Raw genomic sequence first — 16,871 nt, 5'->3', positions numbered from 1 at the left:
TGTGTCCTGGCAGCACACCAAGTCCTTGAGGATTTAAGTGGCCCATTTGCAATTTCAAATACTTTCTGCATCCTGGCTCGTAATGTTAATACTCATGGTGGCCCAGGGTGGGGAATACAGAGTGGTGACTACTCGGCAGAACTGGAGCTTGCACAAGTAAAAAGACAAAAACCGTTCTGGTCAAAGAAAACTAAGTGCAGGGCCCAGACTTCATTTCCATCTTTTGTGTGGATTCCACGAGCATCATTCACAGCGTTCCAGAAACACCATTCTCATCTCTCCTACCGCATGTTATCCTCCCAATTCCAGCGGGCAAATCTTCTCCCTGTTTCATTTGAGAAATTCTTTTCTCAGAGGAAGCCGGTAGGATTCCCAGAACCTCTGGAACCTTTGCCAGAGGTGGGCTGGGAGGCAGCAGAAGAGGAGGAGGGAGGATTGTCTGCAGAGTTCCGGCCCAAGGCCTTTTGGATGGGCCCTGCTTACTCAGTGTGTGTGTGTGTGTGTGTGTGTGTGTGTGTGTGTGTGTGTGTGTGTGTGCGCGCGCGTGTGCGTGTTGTATCTTGTCTATTACTTGCCCCAAATGAGGTAAGAGAGCATTGTCTGAGTGTCTCCTGGGTCCATTGTGTCTGGCCTCATGGAGACAATAGAAGTGGTCAGATCAGGCCCAAACTCACCCCATGCTTGACTTGCTTGTATCTCCTAGGAGTGACTGTTGACTGCATGGTGGCTGCCCCTCTGTTGTCCCCTCCACTGCCCTCTGAGTGATGTCCACGCTGGGGCCAAAGGCAATTCAGAAAACTGAAGATTTTCATGTTCAGGTACAGGCAGGGGACAGATCCTGGTTGCGTGGGGTCTTGATCTTGTGCAATTAAAGCTTCCTCTTTAAGAATAAGAATATAAATTATGAATTAATAAAATTAGATATGAAAGAGAGTATGTAGAACAGAAAACAAATCACAAGCTACAAAATATTAAATTTGACAAAAACCACAAATATGACAAAATAACATAAAAGATTTTATTAATTATCTGCTTGGCATACTCTATTATATATATATATATATTTGATCTTTTGTCTGCATCTTCTTTGATGGCAATTTTTTGATATTACTTTTTATAGAGAAAAATAGCAAGATAATTTAGTCTTTACTCTGTCATGGTTAATTAAACATTTTTCAATGTTATTTATAATTTGAGAAGTTTCTTTTAGCTCCGCAACCTACTACTCTTAGGACACAGACAAAAATCACTGACAATGTCAGGCAAAGGTTTAAGATTGTTGCCAAATTTTGGAAGACCTCTATTAAATTTCTTTTAGATGTCATAGACTAATTGTGAGATTTGGAAAAATATTCCACAGACTAGTTTCTGTACTTGTTTTTTTTCTGCTCTACTAATCACATGCTTCTGGTGTTGGGGACACTAGCACATGACCGTATCAGGGCACGATCTCTGGCCCTGCGTCTTGGAGTCACACTGCTGGGTAAGTCCACATGGTGGGTGGTAGCAGTGTTCCTAGAAACCATTCCTACACCAGGACAGCCATTAATAACTCAACTCTACAAGGAAATCACTGTGAACTACAGGCACATATTCTACTAAAGTCAAACTAAATGTATCCCCAACTCAACTTGCCCTTAGCTGGACCCCAAGTCTCAGGGCCACTCTCCTGCCATCTGACATGATGGAAAATGTGATGAAGGGGACCTCAGTGGGAAGAGACCCAGCCTTAACTGATTGCAGTTAAAATATATTACTTTTGAAAATTGGTCAAAAACATATGACCGTGGGCATACACTGCTAGAACCCCTCCCCAGGCCGTGGAAAGGGGATTTGTCATGCAAATGAGGTGCCTTGATGTTTATCTTTCATCAGCTTCTTGGTAGCTCTGCCTCTGGGCCCAGGAAAAGGCTGGGTACTGCCTGGCATCACGTTCTAAGGGAATAAAGAGACAGTCAAGGCCTTTGGGCTGCTCTCTGTGGCTCAATGCTCTGCATTTTCCATGCTATATGATGTAAAATTAGATTTAACTCATGCTGTAGCACAGAGATGAAGACAATTTCTACTTTTGACAGGCCCTGAAACATCATTTAATCAATATTTGTTAATTGAACTTGGTGAATAATTGAAAAGCTTACGGAAGGACCTGTTTGACTGGGAGGGGCCCTTGGTGACCACTGATCACTCGTTTTGCAGATAGAAAGGCCAGGAAGAGAATGAATGACTGAAGGTGACAGTGAATGACGGAGATGAGGCCCACAGTTGAGGTACAGTAGTACACTCTGCCTTCGCATGACAGTAAGTAATTGCTTAGTAGGTAATTGCGAGTTAATGCATGGAACGAGATAGGTGCCAATGTCTAGAAGCACCAATGGTGTTCACACTGAAGGCTGACCTTGAAGGGTTATTGTAAAATGTCGTGCTGAATACTTTATGTACACCTATCTTGGGTAATCATTACTGCTATTTTCTCTAGTCTGTGGGACACATGCCCCGTGCTGAACCACAATATCGTACCGCTAGGAAGGCCACATGCTGACCACGCTCACACCTGGCAAAGGTCTGCTCTGCGTAGGCTCAGCTGAGAATGGGCTGTGTGAGCCCTGGATGGGTCGCAAAGTCTGTGGATCGGAAGACTGGGCTGGAGGGCGGCAGGGGAAAGAGGGACAGTTCCTACCAGGTGTTCTGAAGGGGGATTCGAGGCTAGGCTGTACAGTGTGTCTATCCTGAAGGGAAGAGCTCAGGTCTGAGTAGGAAGCACAGACTTCGTGTCCATAGGACCCCACAGGGCAGAGGCAGCGTGGAGATTGGTCAGGGTGGAGAGACCAGTTGGCAGCGTCCCATGGGCAGGACTGTGCACAGCACGGAGCAAAGGACAGCTACCAGCAACGAGGTGGTGTAAAGACAGGAGTGGCCCAGCAAGAGGGACAGCAGTGGGGAGTGGAGCCTTGGTGGAGGCAGACTGCTTGCCTTTCATCCTGCCTCTACCACTTGGCACCCGTGTGACCCTGCACGAGAAACCCACTTGGCCTTTCCGAGCCTCTGTGCCTTGGGCTGTCAAATGTATAAATATACCAATCACGAAGCTTAGCCAGGGGCTATTTTGACTTTGCCAAGTGCTTTTACAACAAAGAGCCTTTTTATTGTTTATTTATTATTGCCCGTCTCCATCATGATCGTTAATATTATTACTAATCACTCTCCGTGGCTGTGGGTTGGGGTGGGATGGTGTGGGCCTGTTGGCTCTGCCCGCCCATTCACCGCCTCCCTGTCCAGGCACGCAGGCCCCTGCAGGTGTGTGCAGCCCACTCCCCAAGAGACCTGCAGGGCAGCCAGCCGAGGGCAGGGCCCCAGGAACCTCCCTTTCTAACAGGGGCTGGACCTTTTGGCTCAGGAAATCACCTTATAATTCTGTGGAGGCCGGTGAGGGCAAAGGAAGTATAGGGAAGAAGGTAGTCTGCATTAACTGAGTGCCTATTATGTGCTACTGACTCTGGGGGTGTTTATATATGTTATCTTGCTTAGTAAAGCGATAATTAGACATTCTTATCTCCAACACAAATAAGGAAATGGACGCTTTGTGAAGTACTTTGCTCAAGTTCAGAGCTGGTGACCACAGGACCTGCATCCATGTGACTCCCCAGCCCACTTGCTCCGCCACTGCAGGTGGGCGGGAGGCTGCTTATTCCATTCCATGCTCATTTTTAGCACAAAAGAATCACTGACTCAAATAGGAAGGTGAATTATAAGGTAACATATGTCAAAAAAACAGGTGGGATTTTGACTGAAGCGAACTCAATCTATGGACTGCTTTGGGTAGAATTGATGTCCTTATGATGTTGAGACTTTGTTACCTTGAATGGGGACTTACCTATCTTTTCAGTTGTTAAATGTTTTTCATAAGACATTATAAAAAAGGAAAAGACAAATTCTAAACTCAAGTCATTGTAACATGTACTCTGAGAAAAAGATTATTATATATTTAAAAAATTACTATAAATCCATTAAAATAAACCAATAGAAAAGATGGATAAAAGGTACAAATAGGTAGGGAGGCTCATGCAGAAGGATCCCTTGAGACCAGGAGTTCAAGACCAGCCTGGGCAACAGAGCAAGACCTCATCTCAAAAAAGAAAAGATACAAATAGGAATTTCATATTTCATATAAGTAGAAACACAAATAGTCAAAAAATCTATATGGATTAGCTCAATCTTATGGTTTGATCTTATTTTCTTGACTACCTTTATTGAAAATTTGTTTCGACTGCCTTTAATTGAAAATATTAATTTTCAAGAAAACGAAAATTAAGACAACCATGGGATACTTTTTAAATGTCCTTTGATTTGTAAACATTAGGGGATTTGAGAAGATCAGATATTCATATTCAAAATATACAGAACAAGGAGCACACATACGCCATTGGCATGAGTGTGAATTGGTATAAGTACTTTGGAAAACATTATCTTATAAATTTGAACATGAGTAAATCCTATGACCCATTGGTCCTCTGAATACCCTGGCAGCGGTCCTCAACCTTTTTGGCACCGGGGACCAGTTTCATGGAAGATGATTTTTCCACGGATGGGGTGGGGGTGGGGGCAGGGGGAGGAGGAGCTCAGATGGTGAAGCGAGCAACGGGGAGCGGCTGTAAATACAGATGATGCTCCGCTTGCTCACCGGCCGGCTCACCTCCTGCTGTGCAGCTCAGTCCCTAACAGGCCATGCACAGGTACCTGTCCATGGCCTGAGGGTTGGGGACGGTAGCCCTAGAGAAACTCTTGCCAATGGGTACTAAGAAAGCATGTACAAGAGGATGTTTTCAGCACCCTTTGTAGTAGCCAAAATGAGAATAACCTAAATGTCTATCCATAGGAAAGTGGATAAATAAAAGTTGAGTGTATTCACTCAGTGGGATATTATACAACTGTGGAAATAAATGATCCACAGCTGCCACCAGCATGTAATGATGAGCAGCAATGAGTCCCAGAACTTCAGAGTCAGCAATGTAAGATGATACCACTTTTATCAAGGTAAAAACAAGCAAAGCCAAACAGTATATTGTTTAGGAATAAACACAGATCTGAAAAAATTCTTTAAAAAAAAAAAGCAAGAGAAGGATAAGCACAAACAGGGAACAGTGGTTCCCCCTGGGGCAGGGTGAGGGTTGCAGTCAGGGGGACCCATGGGGGTTCCACCTGTATTGGTCGTGGCCTTTTTCTGAAGTTGGGTGGTCCAGTCGGGGGTGTTCGTTTTACAGCCATGCTTCATAACTCTGACGTACATTGTGTCTGTGTTGTCTCTGTCAAGCATTTCATAACCGAAACAGCCTTGTTCTCCAGGCAGCCCCACTGCTGACACATGATGATGCTTTTCATAAATGTTAACCAAATGAAAAAAAGAAAGTTAAATACCACAAAGCCTTTTGGAGGAGGGAATCCCAGGTGTGTCTGCTCCCTTGCCTGTCTGCACATGTTTTCCATGCACTGCCGTACACTGCTGTATCCATTTCCCTGAGCCCCAGGGCTCCTTTGCTTTAGTTTTTCTAGAATGATCCCGCAGGGCCTGCAGGCACTGGAGGGTGGCAGTTGCTGGGTGGCGTTGGGTGGGCGTTCTCGTCCCCTCCATTTTAGGCTCAAATGCACCCTCCTGTTTGTAGACCCTTTTACCTCCCATGCAGGGTGTCTTTAGTCCCTGAGCCTTCTGGAAGGGTCAGAGGGGAAGAGAACTGCTGTGCTCCCACCCCCACCCCCAAACTGGCTGCCTGTGCTTCTGTCCCAGGTCCCAGGGCTCTGCTGGGCCACGTTGCCTGCTCCATCCAGCTTCCAGATTCCAAAATTGTATTGCTCTCTCTTCTCCACTATTGCTTCCTTCCTTCTTCTTTCTGCCCTTGCCATTTTTTAATGACAAATTTCTTTTCTGTCATTTCAGTGCTATTTTAGGGAGTCAGTCTCCTGGCTTCAATTCACCCACCCCACGAGCTCAGGGTAACTTGCTTTATTGGAATTTATCTTTTCTTTTCTAAGTGGAGTAAAGGAAAGGTGTTCTGGTTACCGTGACGGTCCAGGAGGTTCAGGTTCTGAGGAACAGGACACAAGCCCCTTGGTCTGCTACGGTTCCTCATCTGGCAGGCACAACCCCTCCCTTGGCTGTTTCTTGGAAGACTGCTGCCTTCTGAGTAAGCCTGAAATACCCGTGACATTGTGATTTTCATCACCATCAACAGCTTCCTGGTTTTTTTTTTTTTTAACAACTTTAAGATGTTAATAATCAGTGTTAAACTTGCTCTCTGATTTCACAGCCATGAGGCAGATACAGCATGCTTATCAAAGGGATTACTTTTTGTACCTTATGTACTAATTTATCTGTTTCAGGGTAGAATGAATTCATTTAATCTGTCCTAAAAGATTAAATAATTTTATTCCTTTACATTACAAGGGTTGACACCTGGCTTTTCATGACAACAGCACCTACCCAAGTGGAACCTTCGGCTTGTGCCTGCCACCTCCTCAGGTACCAACCATATGGACTCAATCTTGTAGGCCTGTAGACAAATGCAGAGCTCTAGTTAATTTAGAAAATACCATGCATAACCTGCCCATTCTTTTCCTAACCCCAAACAGTCAAGACAGACGCAAGCCATGAACATGTTATTGCAGCTGTCAGAGTAATGAAACCAATAGTCAAGAGCTACTAGTAATTCAGGATTACTGGAGACAAAGCAACTTAGCAGGGTGCCTGAATAGGTTTGTGTTTCTTTAAGCTCATATTTTAAAATTGCGCGTCATTCAAATGGACTGTTTTTGTAATATATCATGAATATACTGAAAAGTCAAAATAGAAATGCCCACTGAGAGCACAACTGTCAATGCAATGGACAAGGTTATAAAAGTGTACCCTTCATATCCTTTTTAGGCTCTACATCTACTTTAATGCTATTTTCCCAGTGACTGACTTTAATCAAATTCTTCCATCTCCTTCTGACCTTGATGAAACTGTCTTCATAACTGGGTTGAAAAGAGAAGCATCTAATTAAGATCACATTTATATTTACAATCTCTCTTCCCAGTAGGGAAACATCATATTGTCACTTAGCATTTGGGGTGGATAATGATATTAAATGCTTTTCTCCATAGGCAACATAGTCGAACCAAGGCTCTGTTTTAATCTGTAGAGACTTTTGTACCTTTGAAGGCAGATGGCTGGGCATGTTCCCAGGGAGTCCATAGCAGAGTTGACTGAGTTTTTCATTATCCTTTCCTCTCTCTTCAGAAAACAGAGTTCAGATAGTCAGCCATGCTTCCACCATTAAACTTGAGCTATCAGATTTATTGAGGAATCATTTACATACAGTAAAATTATCTCTTTTTTGGTGCTCGTTTTTGTGCATTTTGACAAATGTATACAGTTGCATAACAATCACTGTATCACCCTAAAAAGTTTCCTTTTGTCTCTTTGTGGTCATTTCCCTTCTTCCCTCCCCAGCCCCTGGTTACCACTGATCTGTTTTCTGTCTCTATAGTTTTCCTTTTGGAGAATGCTGTGTAAATGGCATCAGACAGCATGAAGCCTTTCCTTTCACTTAGTATAAGGCTTTGAGAATCATTCATGTTGTTTCAGGATCATTAGTTCTTTTCTGTTTTTTTTAAAAGTAATATTTTATTGCTTGACTATACCAAAGTTTGTTCATTCACCAGTTAAAGGACATTTGGATTGGATTTGTGGCAATTCCAAATCAAGCTTGTGTGAGCATTAGCATATAAGTCTGTGTGTGGATGTATGTTTTCACTTCTCTAGAGTAAATACCTAGGTAATATGGCAGGTAGAGGTTTACTTTTATAAAAACCACCAAGCTATTTTCTAAAGTAGGTGCACCATTTTGTGTCCCTACCAGTATTAAGTACCATCTAGGAGAGTTCCAGTTGCCCCAGGTGTTCACCAGCTATAAATATTCTCATTTAGAAAAATCAGCCGTTCTAATGGTGTATAGTGGTGTCTTATTGTGGTTTTAATTTGTATTTCCTTCATGATATTGAGTATCTTTTATATGTGTATTTGCCATTTATAGCTCTTCTTTGGAGGGTCTGTTCATGTAGTATTTTTTTTAGCAATTTTAAAATGAGTTTTGCTTTATTTCTTATTATTGAGTGTGGAGAGACTTTTTATATATTTTGGATCTAAGTCTTTTATCAGATATGTGCTTTGCAAATATTTTGTCCCAGTCTATGCTTTGTTGAATATATAACCAAAATGTTTGTACTCTCATAATATCCTGAAATAAAAATAAAAAAGAATATTTTAATGGGGCTTCAGAATCAGATTTAATTCTATTTATGGAAACACACTAATAAGACTTTCCTTACATTTGAATCTCACAGTGATTGCAGATTCAGACTGCACCCCAGGAATAACACCAGCAAAGCACTCTTTGGAACTTGTTTTCTGCGTATGACTCGTTAGGAAGTGCTTACTAGGATTGACTTTACACTTTTCCCAAGTTCTTTACCTCCTTTCCTTCCCATTATAAATAAGTTGATGAAAGAGGTTGTGCTAGTAACCAAATAAATTTGATCTCAAATAGAGCAGAATATCACCATCCTGCCAAACATCTGGACAAAAAGGAAAAACTTCATTTGGCTTCTCTTCATTTCATGTTTGAAATACCTAGATACTTGACTTCACACACACATAGCTAGATTTTCTCTCATTAATTTCTTCACTGTTTTGACCTGAAGTAAAAATTTTAAATACAGTCACCCCACTTTTGTGATAGTAATTTACCACATGAATTGAGCATTTAAAATAATTTCAGGGAGGACATTGGTACTTTAAGACAGGAGTCTGACAACCTCCTCATTTGGCAGCAAATTGATAAACTTCTCTTTCTTTCTCCTCCTTCTTTTGATGTTCTCTCAGGGACAAGTGATGAGCTTTTAGTAACATAAGGAGCATTTAAAAAACTGATTATATACTAAGCCATTAGAAAACATAATAACTTTCATATTAAACAATAGTATCATAATAAAAAAGAGCTCCCACAAATCAATATGGCATGCAACCTTATATTAATAAAACAATGAACAAAGGACATGTACAGATAATTGGCAGAAAAAATGCAAAAAGACAATACATTTTCTTTTTTTTTTTTTTTTTTTTTTTTTTTAATATATTTTTTTTTATTTCAGCTCATCATGGGGGTACATAAGTTCAGATCATATACATTGTCCCTGTCCCGCCCATCCCCCCGAGTCAGAGTCCCAAGCGCGTCCGCTCCCACTCTCCAGACAGTGCGCCTGGCACTCGCCATGTATTCATACCTCGATCCCCTCCCCCCCCACCTCCCCGGGTCTGCACCCTCAGGCATGACCATTCCCCAGAGGGTGCGCAATGCACTCGTCATGTAGGCATACACCCATCCCCTCCCCCCACCCCCCCCATCCCAGTCTGATATCCAATTGGTATCCTTCCCTGATGTACATTTAGGTGATGATCAGGGAAACCAGTTTTCTGGTGAGTACATGTGATGCTTGTTTTTCCATTCTTTGGATACTTCACTTAGTATAATGGGTTCCAGCTCTCTCCAGGAGAACCAAAGAGATGTCGTATCATCGTTATTTCTTATAGCTGAGTAGTACTCCATGGTATACATATACCACAGTTTACTAATCCATTCGTGGATCAATGGGCACTTGGGTTGTTTCCACATCTTTGCGATTGTGAATTGTGCTGCTATAAACATTCGGGTACAGGTGTCTTTGTTAAAAAATGACTTTTGTTCTTCTGGGTATATGCCCAATAATGGAATTGCTGGATCAAATGGTAGGTCTACTTGAATCTGTTTAAGGTATCTCCATATTGCTTTCCATAGGGGTTGCACTAGTTTGCATTCCCACCAGCAGTGTATGAGTGTTCCTGTCTCTCCGCATCCACGCCAACACGTGTTGTTTTGGGATTTTTTGATAAAGGCCATTCTCACCGGAGTTAAGTGGTATCTCATTGTGGTTTTGATTTGCATTTCCCTGATGATTAGGGATGTTGAGCATTTTTTGATACGTTTTTTGGCCATTCTTATGTCTTCTTTTGAAAAATTTCTATTCATGTCCTTTGCCCATTTTTTGATAGGATTGTTTGATTTTTTCTTGCTGATTTTCCTGAGTTCTAAATAGATTCTTGTTATCAGTCTTTTATCTGATGTGTAGTATGCAAAAATTTTTTCCCATTCTGTAGGCTGTCTGTTTATTTTCGTGACTGTTTCTTTGGCTGTGCAGAAGCTTTTTAATTTAATCAGGTCCCATTCGTTTATTTTTGTTGTTGCTGCAATTGCCTTAGGGGTTTTCTTCATAAATTCTTTGCCTAGACCAACGTCTGTGAGAGTCTTTCCTACATTTTCTTCTAGAATTCTAATCGTTTCCCATTTAAGGTTTAAATCTGTTATCCACCGTGATTTTCAAAACAAATAATTTTAGGATTATTTAATGTCCTAGAAAAATTCTTATGATTCATTGACAAACAAAATGCAAGTCACCAAACAGAATGCCCCCCCACACACACTTGAGTCTCATTATGTGTGGTAGTTATGTCCTATAAATATAGGAAAATTAAGCAAAATTATTCGAGGGTCATTGTCCTCCTACCCACCCACCATGGGAAGGTTGCAGGGAGCTCATACATATTGGTACACTTGAGGAGGGATTTCTGTAATTGGTGTACAGTGAATTCCACTGTCATGCTAAATTTCCAAGCTGGCATGGCCCCTTGTGGTGGTGGTGGTGGTGATGGGGTAAATGGCCATTTCCAGCCAGCTTGCCCATCTGATTCTGCCTGGAGTTCAGCTGCAGATGCACAGGGCCCTTTCCTGTATGTCTACCAGCTCCTCACTGAGAGCCTCCCCCTTTTCAGGGCAGCAACTCCAAACCATGGGTCTCTTCCAGTTTGGACAATCTCCTTTCCTTAGGGCCTGCTGCTCCAAATCCTAGAGCCCCATTCTACTTCTTGGGCCAATTAATTTTTTTAAATACAAAAACATTTGAACTTGACCTTAGACACAAGGTCTGCAACACCAAAGCCTAAGATGGGGACAGAACACTCTTTTATTTGACCTGGCTCTTCCACAACCACAGAAATGTACCTCACTCTCAAAATCCAAGAAGATTGCAAAAGGAGTCAATCTTATGTACTTTGTGACTTCTCAGAGCTTTTACAATGCATTTATGCACCATGAATCTTCAGGAGGAGGTTGAACTGAAGAGTGGATCTCAAATGAATTGAGCCACAGGGCCTTTTGGAAATGGAGCAGCACCTCTTGGGGTTGGTGCTTATTTGGCACATTTGGGTACCCAAGCTGGTGGATGGCTTCTGAAGGGCCTGAAGTTGGCTGGTGACTGGTTTCCTCCCTTTGAACATAACTCCTTGGCTAGAATATCAAGTAATTTATCCCAGGTCTTCCTTCATAGGTTTGGTTTAAAGAAATGGTGTCTTCTTTGGCATGCTCTGTTGGTCTTCAGGCAGGACGCCTGAGACATCCCATGATTTTAGGCTCCAAGTAAATCTTACAAGGGGTGAGACTTGAGGACAGGCCTAGAGCTCAAGGCTATAGGGCAGGGAAGATTTGGTACTTGCATGACATTGGCCTTGAGTCACCATCCTCTGTGACCTTACATTCTGCCCTTTAGGACTGTTGGAAATTTAGAGACTCCTTTGTGAGGCCACAGATGCAATACAGCATTTGTCTCCATACGGAGCCCTTCCATGACCAGAGCACAGTGGTGCTGCGCTTCACAGGGAATGCCTGAGGGCAGGGCTCCTGGGTGGTTTCAGGCAGGGACTATGATTTCTATCTGAGAAATGAGAGGCATTGGGTGGGTTGGGGAAATTCACATCTTCACACCAGCCACACACAAGGCAGATGGTGTGTCTTGCAAGAAGACACTTCATTTAGGTAACTCAGTGATCCCCGGTGTCAGGTTGAAGAGCAAAGAAGTGTGATGCCCCGTGGAAGCTTTCACCGGAATCTCCAGGATTAGTAGGTTAACCACCCTGGGTGCAGCAGGCCCTGTTGTCAAGGATGGAGATCCAAACCAGCCTCGCATTCCATGGCTGAGTTGTGATGTGTCGTATCATCCTCCAGGGACTTCGAGGTGCTCTGGAGCCAATGCACAGACATCCCTTGGTCAGGTGGGTTCATGTCTTTAAGATGCAGGGTGCAGTGAATCTCATTTCCTTCCATCAAGCACCTGTTCCCCCCACTTCACATTCAGCAGCTTTTCTTTCATGAGTTATTTTGCCCTGAGACATGAGACAATGAATGTAATTTTGATCATTTGAAGAGTGTGAGTAATGCTTGGTACTTACTCTGTGCCATATCTGCGCCACTTTATTTCCTGTTATGCTGAATGAAACAGTTGTATTACAACTATCATCTTGCACTTCCTCTGTAGGTTCTGAGGCGGATGCTGCACACGCTCTACCTGCAGATTATTTTGAGAGATTCAAGTCAACTTCCGAACGTCTTTTCTGTAAAACAAAACTTAGCATATATTGGATAAAAAAAGCCGTGAAAAATTCAGCTCAGTGGGAAGTCTTACCTCCCACCACCTCTGCATATTTTTACATATTGTCCATCTTCAGAACTCCTTGGTGTCAAAGCCCTAAACATATAATATTTGCTGGGAATAGACTTTCCCAAATTAGCATGCAGACTCACACTCTCCTTCTTTGAAACACCCCACTTAACATACTGGGTGACCTTATCCATTTTGGGGACCTGACATGCCTATAAAGGACATAGGCTTGTATTCCATCCAAGGGTCTCCTGGAGGCTTGGGGATGAGGTTTCAGTGTTTGATTGAGCTGTAGACACAGCTCTGGACATGATGCCAGAAGACCTGAGTGTGGGATCCAATCCTGCCACCTCCAAGATTTTCCTCTTCAAGGTGGACAACATAGGACTGTTGTGAGGATTAAAAGATTATTCATGGAAATGAGCACTGCATGAGGTCTGCCCTGTAGGGAACACTGACTGAATGATATCTGGTCTCCTGTTTATGTGAACTCCCCAAGCCTCAGTTTTTTCATGTATTAGTTCAGGGGAATTATTTCTGCTCAGCAAACTTATCGGAGGTATTACTAGAATCGAAAAAAGAAAAAAGAAAAAACGCTCCACCTGTGGAAATGCTTTTAGGGGAGTCCAAGCATCACTAGCATTCTGTGTGGCTCTTGGTGTCTGGAGTCCCACACAGCTAACAGTGCTTTGGCCTAACAGGTGCCCAGCTGCTCCTGTTTTGTGGTTGTTGAAGTGTGTTGCTGCCTCGTGAAGCCAAATTCTTTCTGAATTCCTCTTGGTGGCTGTTAAAAGACAAACTGAGGTGCGTTAAAATTTTAAAGAATTTATTTAAGCAGACAGATTCATTAGTTGGGCAACTCCAGACCGGTCGCACGCAGTTGGAAGGTTCTACCAAGGGCAAATGAGGTGAAGGCTTTTATAGGGTGAACGTGGAAGCCAGGCAAATGAAATATGTGCTTGGTTAAAGCAGAGCCATAGCCTTATTTGAGTCATTTCCTAGTTAGAGGTTGGTTGGCAGTTTCTGACTGGTTAAGCTTAGGGTTAGTTTTACTGTTTACACTGAGTTGGGTTTTGGTTTGCTTATGCAGGGACCCAGGGTGCTGGAACTGCCTCAGTCGAATGGCCTCCCAAATAATTGGTCTAACATGGCCAAGAGGCTGTTGGCTACACAGTCTGGATGCTGAGAGAGAGCCTTGTTCAAGACAAAGACCTCTCTGGTTCATGACTCTGAGCCTCTCCTTTTCAAGTCAAAGAAGTTAAGGAAGGTAGGAGAGCACTAGATCCACTTGTAATGGCATAAATAAACTATGCTTTGTTTAGCTTCAGTGCTGTCTCCGTGTGTAGAAGTGCTCGTTCTCCTTTCTTTGGTGCTGTGTGATTTTCAGACACTTTGGCAGAAAGGGAGAAAAGATGGGGCCCTCAATGCCCTCTGGCCCTGCTTTGAGAAGTTGTGGGGTGTGGAGTGAATGCAGGAACACTCCTTGCTTCTCCTTGAAGAATTTATTTAAGCAGACTGATTCATCAACTGGGCAGCTTCCCTAGTCACAGCAGCCGGGAGAGTTTGCAAAGACTGTCTTCACACCCTACTGGCTGGGAATCTTGAGAAAATTATTCCTTGAGCCTTGGTTTTCCATATTTCAAATGGGGATAGCTGTATCTACTTAGTGTTCATGTTGTTAGAATTAAATCTGAAAATGTGTACTGATGAGGTTAAAATCTATTTTTGTAAACTCCAATGTGAGGGCCCTGTTAACATAATTGATTCCTCCACCTGGTTAGCAGGTGGTGCTAGCACACCAGTCCCGCCTTTCTGTTTGCCTGGGGGAAATCCAGAGGTATTGTGGGTCAGGAGAGCCAGGCTGTGAGAGCCAGCCCTTGGCAAGGAAGCTGCCGGTACCTGACCAGTCGATGGGGAGGAAAACAAAGCTTCGTGACGCTGTGCAGCCACACGGCAGGGTCCAAGGTCCTGCTGTCAGGGAGGCAGGACCTGGCCTCTCTGGAGCCTGCAGGGTCTGCAGCAGCTTCTCCTGCAGGGTGTTCTGGGCACCTGGGGGAAGCCGCCTCCCGTACCTGCATACGTCAGCCGACTACTGTATTAGTGACTTTCGCCAAGTTCTTCCTGCACCTTGTGCTGACATTCTTATCTCAATCTACAGAGAAAAACAAGAGTCCCAGTGCCTGCAAAATGGTTCTGTAAGCTATGAAATCAGATTACAGCTGATACTGGAAAGTGACACGAAACAAGAAAACATGAGAAATTAAGTTGCAGGGTATAGGTTTTGCCTGACTAAATCAGAGGTAAGCAATACCTGCTTCTCTCTTAGACCTCATGCTTAAGATAAAATGAATGCTTGCTGGGGTGTGTGCTTTCTTGTTGGCACACTCTGATGTGTGAGGTACGGGAGGCCAGAGGGTGAGCATCAGAATGGAAATAATAATTATTTTTTATAGCAATGTCTTCTTGAGTTTCAAAGAGAGGGGCCTCTCTCCTTGCACATGCAAACATCAATTTGGGAGCTGAGATGGTAATTTTCACATGCAAATGCAGATGAGTTGAAATGAGCAGAGGCGATGAGCAGATTGTTAAAGAGACACTGTCCCTCTTCTACAATACAAAGGAGCAGAGGCTTGAGAGAAGCAGCTATCTCTATTTCTTGATGGTGGAAACCCAGTGAATTTTTTCACTCATATCCCTCGAGCATGTCTCTGCATCCATGGAGCTCTCCAAGAGGTAATGGTTTACCTTGGCAGAAAATAAGGGTTTCTTAATAAGGGCCACTGTGCTGGAATGAAACGTGTAGGTCACAGTCCAAATTGGCTACAGTTCCTGCTCTTCTGCCCACTGGCCGTGGGACATCAGGGTCAGCACGTAGCTTCTGTGAATCTGACTTTCCTCATCACAGGATGCTGTGAGGATCAATGTGACTGCACTGCAAAGTCCCCAGTGGTATGAATCACAGGCCACAAACCCAGGAGAGAAGTAACAAATATCACAGCATTTTCTCAAATAACAATTTCTATGTTAACCTCTCACCCTTTTTAGGGCCACCCCTTCCAAAATGGCACTAGGACTGTGGAATCGGCAGGTAAGGCAGAGCTGTCTGCTATCAGGTTCTGCCGAGTGCCTTCCGGCCCAGAGTCTCTGTTACCCCAGACCATGCTTGGAACACGGTGGCTTTTCTAAGGTGCCTGAGGCCCTGTGTGCACAGAAAAACCCTCAGTGACCCTTTCTCTTGCCTGCACGTTTAGGGAAGAAATGGGGCTCTGCCTCTCACGTCCCCTGACCCTGTCCTACCCCCTCTGTTCCTGGACAAGCTTCATGGAAATCCACTCTTTATGGATTTCCATACATAAACTTTTGTACCCCCATAATAAGCTGAAATAGAAAAAATGTTTAGTAACATAATGTAATATGAATAAGTACAAATGAATGTTCCATTTCAAAGAGAAAAAACCTATAAAAGAACAATAAAATTGAATATATCCTAAAAAAAAAAAAAAGTCAAGGTCAGGACACTGCTATTCTGAATGTCTCCCTATTCTCCCTTGGGGAGCACCATGGAAGGGGTCTGGCTTTTCCCTGTCCATTTCCTCCCTGGGGGCTGTGGGCACAGGCTGGTATCTGCTGGACTAAGGTAGGGACAGGAGAGGTGAGAAGAAACTAACACCTCCCCATAAGTGGGAGGAGTCACTGCACATGTAATAAGGGCAAGGGCTCCTGCCCCTTCCTCACACCCGGTTTGGGAGTTGAAAGTGCCCCCCGACCCTCCTAACTCTGTGGTTCTGTGAGTCTGTAAAGAACGAACAACTCATCTTTGCATCTTTCTTTGGTCCTCTGAAACCCTACTTTGGGGGACAGCAAATTTGCATCTTTAAAAGTTTTGGCATTGCCATTTTGTTTGGATTAATTTTTTTGAAAATTTACATCAAAACCGGGGCTCCTCAGCTCTCCAGGTGCCAAAAGTCCTGGGGGACACTGTGTCCTCAGGGGTGATGGGAGCCCAGTGCTAGACATCAAGGGAGCTTGTTTGGATTAATGCAGAAATAATTTTAAATGCTCACTCCAACAAGACTGCATGCTAATTTCAGGAGAGGTTATTGAGAAATCCATCCCAGCAACATTTCCCTCATCTTCCCGTGGTTTAGGCTGCAGTCAGCATAAAAATAGCCAAGAGGATTTCACTAGAATATTGAAAACCCTGACCACAGCAAAAAGAACACAAATTGAAAGAGAAAAACTTTACCTAACCTCTCTATAGGGCAAGACAAATATCTCTAATTTTCTGTCTCTGCCATCCATGACCAGTAAAG

At 43.4% G+C, this 16,871-nt stretch overlaps 1 non-coding gene across 1 annotated transcript; it reads right to left on the bottom strand.

Moving 5' to 3' along the window:
* Nucleotides 1-16,495: 16,495 nt before the first annotated feature.
* Nucleotides 16,496-16,586, bottom strand: LOC123645482. The gene has a single exon (XR_006737598.1). It is a non-coding gene; the product is annotated as a small nucleolar RNA SNORD88 (small nucleolar RNA).
* Nucleotides 16,587-16,871: the final 285 nt, after the last annotated feature.

The sequence above is a fragment of the Lemur catta genome, chromosome 9 (genome assembly GCF_020740605.2).
Source record: "Lemur catta isolate mLemCat1 chromosome 9, mLemCat1.pri, whole genome shotgun sequence".
NCBI lineage: Eukaryota > Metazoa > Chordata > Mammalia > Primates > Lemuridae > Lemur > Lemur catta.
This window is presented reverse-complemented; position numbering and strand designations above follow the sequence as displayed.